The sequence below is a fragment of the Nannospalax galili genome, unplaced genomic scaffold (genome assembly GCF_000622305.1).
Source record: "Nannospalax galili isolate Female #2095 unplaced genomic scaffold, S.galili_v1.0 scaffold894, whole genome shotgun sequence".
In the NCBI taxonomy this organism is placed as follows: domain Eukaryota; kingdom Metazoa; phylum Chordata; class Mammalia; order Rodentia; family Spalacidae; genus Nannospalax; species Nannospalax galili.
The window spans coordinates 154,643-160,474 of record NW_008334892.1 but is presented as its reverse complement, the minus strand read 5'-3'; the positions used below and the strand labels follow the sequence as shown (position 1 = coordinate 160,474).

Genomic DNA, 5,832 nt, shown 5'->3' with positions numbered 1-5,832 from the left:
GTCATGTAGACAAGCAACCACATGGCAAGGAGGGCTTCAGAGAAAGAGTAAGAAGCTCAAAGTTTCAGAGAATGCATGCTTAGGCTTGGCCAGCATTTAAAAGAAACATTATAAAAGAAAAAGAAAAGTTATGCCTTTCTGGATCAGGACTCAGAAAGGCAACTGGACCTAAAAGTGAAGAATCGTGCTCAACACACAGGGACAAAACCAAGTTTCGGGATGCAAAAGCAAGAGGAATTTATTCATACACAGGCGCCTGCGGACGCAGAGTCCCGCTCGGGTCAGGACTTGCGTGCGTGCCGGGCTTAGTTTGGGGGGGGCTTTTTATAGAGCAGAAGCAAGGTTCAGAAGCAGATACACGGTTACAAGGTTATTATTAGTGCATTTCAATGGGTACAAGGTATGAGGAAACAGTATTGCCAAATTCAGAGGGGGCTATGGGTGAAACCGATTGTTATCGTTAACTTCCCAGTAGGGGCTGTTATCGCTAACTTCCCAGTAGGGGCCTCAGGGTGGTGCCAGGTGGTCCGACTGCAAACGCCCTATCTTCCACTGCTAGTTTCACAAGACCTGGGTTAGAATCTTGGCTTATCGAATGGCTGATTACAGTTCTTTTTCTAAAATGGCCTTCCTGCTGTCAGTCGGGTCTTTCAAAAGCATCTCCTGGTAGTTCTGTAGTGATTGTACTAGTGGTGGTAATTCTGCAAAAGAAAAGAACATTATTGGAGCTAGAGAAATGGCTTAGTGGTTAAGAACACTGACTGTTTTTTGCAGAAGACCTGGGTTCAAATCCCAGCACCCACATGGCAGCTAACAACTGTCTGTAATTCCAGTTCCAGGGGATCCAACAGTCTCGTCTATCCTCCACAGGCATTGCACGACATGGGTGCACTTACCTACATGCAGGCAATACATGTGTACACATAAATTGTGTGTGTGTATGTGTGTGTGTGTGTGTGTATTTAAAAAAGAAAAGAACATTATCTCACTAAAAGGGTAATCCTTCTCTTCTTTAGCATAGGTTCTGTCTTCCTCAGGTGGTCCCTTAGCCCAAATGGAATGTTAGGTCTCCACCCAGGTCAGAGAGTCCATTCTCTTGACCAGAAATGGTCTTTCCCTTAATGGTCTTCACTGCAGCTGTAACAAAGGAGTGTGAGGAAAATGAAATGAGGGCTTTTTTTATAGTGTCAAAGGAAGGAAAGTAGCCCTTTATCTTTGCAGAAAGGTCTAAAGGAACTCAGTTTTCAGGACAACTCAATTGGCTACCAGGAGCTTCCCAGTTTGGGAGAGACTAAAAGACACCAGGAGACGAAGGGAATTGTGTTGAGTAAGGGATCTTAGACCACTTGTCAGGGTGAAGAGGGCAATAAAAAAAGTGGGGAGAAATCTTTTCATTGGTGAGATTGGTACTCATTAGAGAGTCATTAGAGAGTGAATCAAGCATCTCTTAAAAAAGAGAAAGTAGGAAATGAATTTCTTTATGTGCTTTAAGTTCCCTTTCAGAAGTACAATAAAGTTACAAAGGGGAACAAGCTGAAGTCTCAACATCCCAGTAAGTCAGCAGATTGGGGCAAAGGGTCTGGTAGCATCTGTGACCTAGTCTTAGGGTTTTAGGTTTATGGTCAGTGGTTTGTCAGAGGTCCTTAGAGAAGAGCCAGGGAGATTTACCAGATGAAGAGAAAAGGTAGGAGAAGAGCCAGAAGCCTGGTGGAGGAAAAAGGCAAAAAAGAGGGGCAAGAAGCACCTTTTGGGGATAGGCAACAGAACTGGCAGGAGAAATCCTGCTAATGGAGAACAAAAATTTGTGGTAGACAAAGCCTTGGCAGGAAGGGGCAAGAAGCCTCTATTCTGAGGAAGAGACAAAAAGCCTTGATGAGAGGGTCCCAAAGCCCCTAGGGCAGAAAAAGGAGCCTGCAGTGAGAAGGGTGGGAAGCCTCCTACGATAGTGCTGGCACTTGACAGAATTTGGACTTACCCAGGAGACAACGCCTCTAGGCAAACCTGTGAGGAATTATTTAGTCTCTGGGCATTGCTTTGTGGGAAGGGGACATCTTGATTAGGTTAACTGAGATAGGAAGATGATGATACTAATCTCTGGATGGTATCTGAGACTATATAAAAAGGAGAAAGTGAGCTCAGCATGGTATTCATCACTCTATCTTTCCTGGTTCTGTTAGTTACTTTCTGATGCATGGAGATAAAATACAATGACCAAAGTGACTTATAGAAGGAAGAATTTACTTAGCTTATGGTTCCAAAGGGATGAGTCCATCATGGAAGGGAAGCATGGTGGCAGCAGTGGCAAGAGCATAAAGCTGAATGCTCACATGTTCAAGCAAGCACAAGAAGTAGAGAGAACAAGCTCAAAGTGGTGTAAGGCTATGAGGTCTCAAAGTCCATACTCAGTTATGTTCTTCCTCCAACAAGGCCACACTTCCTAAAGGTTCCATTTTCTTCCCCAAACAATGCCACCAACTCACAAAGTACTCAAATATTTAGACCCTATGGAGTTACATTCTCAATGAAACCAACACATTCCATTCCCTGGCCCCCATAGTCTCATGGCCATATCATAATGTGAAATGTATTTAGTCCAACTTTAAACATTTCCATAGTCTTTAACAGTCTCACTGGCTATGGAAGCAATGTTGTCAGCTGCCTCAAGCTCCTGCCTTCAAGAATTCCCTTCAAGATATCCTGTACTCTTGCACTGGGAGCCAAAATAAACACTTTCTTCCTGAAGCTGTTTTTCTGTCAGGGTATTTTTTAATTAATTAATTTTATTTTGTTTTATTTTATTTTATTTATGTGTATGAGTGTTTTGCCTGCATGTATGTAAGTGTACCTGTGTCATGCAATGCCTGTGAAGGCCAGAAGAGGGCACTGAATTCCCTGGAGCTGCAGTTATAGTTGTTAGCCACCATGTGAGTGTTGGGAACTGATCCTTTGCAAGATCAGCCAGTGCTCTTAACTGCTGAGCCATCTCTCCAGCTCATCTGTCAGGGTATTTTATCACAACAACAAGAGTAACTTAGATACCTCCCACAGGTTGATTCATCTTGGCTTATCTCTGAAGTGATCAATTTCAGCACCAAATGTTAGGATATAGGGTGAGGAGAGGAAATATGTTTGAAAGAAAGGTGCTGAGACGAACCCCTTCAGATGAGAGCTGTATTAAGAGAGTTATTAATACCACAGACAGGATGGCGGAAGGCCAAAGTAAGAGAGAGTCTTTAATCTTGCCAGACAATGTGGAATACCTACTTGTAAAGGCTTCCAAAAGAGGAAGGAGTTCCTCCACCATTAAGCAGCTTGGTTAACACGTGGTCTGCGCTACGTCCTTCAGGCAGGTTGTCTTCCATTTCTGGGTGGCAGGTGGAGAGAGGATGTGACTCTTTGTAAGAGCGGTAGATGTTCTGTCAGCTCTTCATAGCAGCAGCTGGAAGGGAAAGAACCTGCAGGAGAGTGTGGCCTGATCTGTGAGACAACAGCTCTTGAAGAGTGTGTTCTGACACCTTCTTGCTAAAGTAACCTGAGTAAAAATTTTAAACACACAATCACTTAATTCAAACGATGTTCTTGTGCATAAAAATTTTGTATCCTTTACAGATGGCCTTGAGGGCCCTTAACTTCATTTATCTATTCATCTTAAATAACTTCAGTGGTAATAAATCTTCCTCCAGAGAAGAGAGCTAACATTTTGTTTTTAAGACAGGGTCTTGCTACATCTCAGGCTGACCTCAAATTTATGGGGTTCCTCTTGCCTTCAAAATGCTGGTATTACAGGGGAATATCACCATATCTTGTTCACAGTTAATTTTTTACAAAACAAAATTCATTCATGACCAGTTGGGGTATATAGTGATATACTACATATCTACTGCTGCATAACAAACCACCCAACAACAATAGCTCTATATTTAGATAGAGCATGATTCTGTGACCTGGCAGTTGGGGCTGGACTGAACTGGGTGGTTCTGGTTTTGTCAAGTCTCAGTGACATGCCTGGCTATTGATTCAACCTTTGAAATGACAGAGGTGACAACTATACAATCTCTCATTAGTAGGCTGGTCTGTCTTGTTTATGTGATGGTCCAGCAGGTTCCAAATTAGAAAGGAGAAACATGCCAAGGCTTCTTAAGGACCACACTAGGGACTAGAACATCTTTCTGCCATCTTCTATTGGCCAAATCCACACACAGATTCAAGGAATGAAAAATAGATCTAACATTTTGATGAAGAAGATTGCAAATTCATACTACACAGGATATGAACATAGAAAGGGATGGAAAATTGTGGCCACCCTTACAATCTAAAACAAATGTAACTCAGCTGATTAGTGCTGCTTTGGGTTTTAAAAACTCCAAGTCTCCAGGGCTATAAAGATCTATCAGTAGGTAAGAGCACTGTCTATTCTTGCAGAAGACTTGGGTTTGGTTCCCAGTGCCCACATGGTGCCTAACATCCATCCTTCCCCCAGCTCCAAGAGATCCAATTCCCTCTTCTGGCCTCTATGAGCATTACATGACATGGGTGGTACAGTACTTACCTAGCATGCATGAAGCCTTACGTCCTATCCCCAGCACTGCAAAAACAAACAAACAAACCCTTTTTAAAGTCTTGTTTTCATGGAAAATAGACTCCTAACATCATTTCAAAAGAGTACACCAAGACTGAGGTAAAACTTGGTGGTAGAGCATGACCCTAGCATGTCAGCTTATTCACTCTTCTAGTCTCTGCTCAATTTCTTTTTGAAATCTCCCACAGCCACCTTATCTAGGACAGTGTCTTTTATTCTCAAGCTCACATCTTCCAGCACTCTTTAGTCCCATTCTCTGCTTTTCTGTTTCTTTTTTAGACAGGGTCTCATATGTAGCCTTGGCTAGACTGACTTGACATGTAGACCAGGCTAGCCTTGGACTTTTCATGATTCTCCCATCTTTGTCTTCTAAGATTACAGATGTGAACCACCATTTGTGACCTTTCTTAATCTTTTGCACTATAACACTTTATTTTGGTATGTTTTCTTCCAACTCTAACTAGATTATATAATCTGTAAGAACAAGGATCTGCTATTTTATTTATAACTATTTTTAGGCCCCTGTATAGTATCTGGTGTTAAGTGGGGGACTGAAAGTAGAAAGAGGAAGATTACAAATATGTAAATCATTTATTTTAAAATTGACCAATCAGGCAAGGATGTGGAGAAAGGGGAGCGCTCATTCACTGCTGGTGGGATTGCAAACTCGTGCAACCTCTATGGAAAACAGTGTGGAAAACTCTTAAACTAAACTCTTAAACTAAAAATGAACCTAAAATACGCTCCAGTGTCCTAGTTCGTTCTTCATTGCTGTGACAAAATACTCTGACCAATTCCAACTTGGGGAGGAAAGGGTTTATTTGTCTTATATCTCCCAGGTCGCAGTTCATCAGGGAGCCCAAGGTAGAAACTCAGGGCAGAAACCTGGAGGCAGGAGCTGGAGCACAGACCATGGAGGAATGCTGCTTACTGGCTTGCTCCCTTGGCCCCTGCTCAGCATGCTTTCTTATGCAACACAGGCCCACCTGCCCAGGGGTGGCACCACCCACAGTGGGCTGGGCCCTCCCACATCACTCATCAAGAAGATGCCCTTCAGACATGGCAACAGGCCAGTCCAATAGAAGCAATTTCCTGATTGAGGCTCCCTCAACCCAGAAGTGTCAAGTTGACACTAAAGCTATTCAGCACAATTGACCCCTTGTCAACTTGACACACTAACACATCACTATTAAACCATAAACGTTCCAATTCTTGTCCCCAAGATATGATGTTAACATTAATATCACAACATA

General features: G+C 42.7%; 1 long non-coding RNA gene across 2 annotated transcripts; it reads right to left on the bottom strand.

Moving 5' to 3' along the window:
- Positions 1–533: 533 nt before the first annotated feature.
- LOC115069700 lies at positions 534–4,588 on the bottom strand. Of its 2 annotated transcripts, none has more exons than XR_003848938.1 (3): positions 4,550–4,588; positions 3,265–3,439; positions 534–701 (listed from the first exon to the last, which is right to left on the bottom strand). It is a non-coding gene; the product is annotated as an uncharacterized LOC115069700 (long non-coding RNA). The 2 variants fall into 2 exon arrangements; XR_003848937.1 differs by having other exon boundaries at positions 3,265–3,532; positions 4,550–4,584.
- Between the last annotated feature and the right edge of the window lie 1,244 nt (positions 4,589–5,832).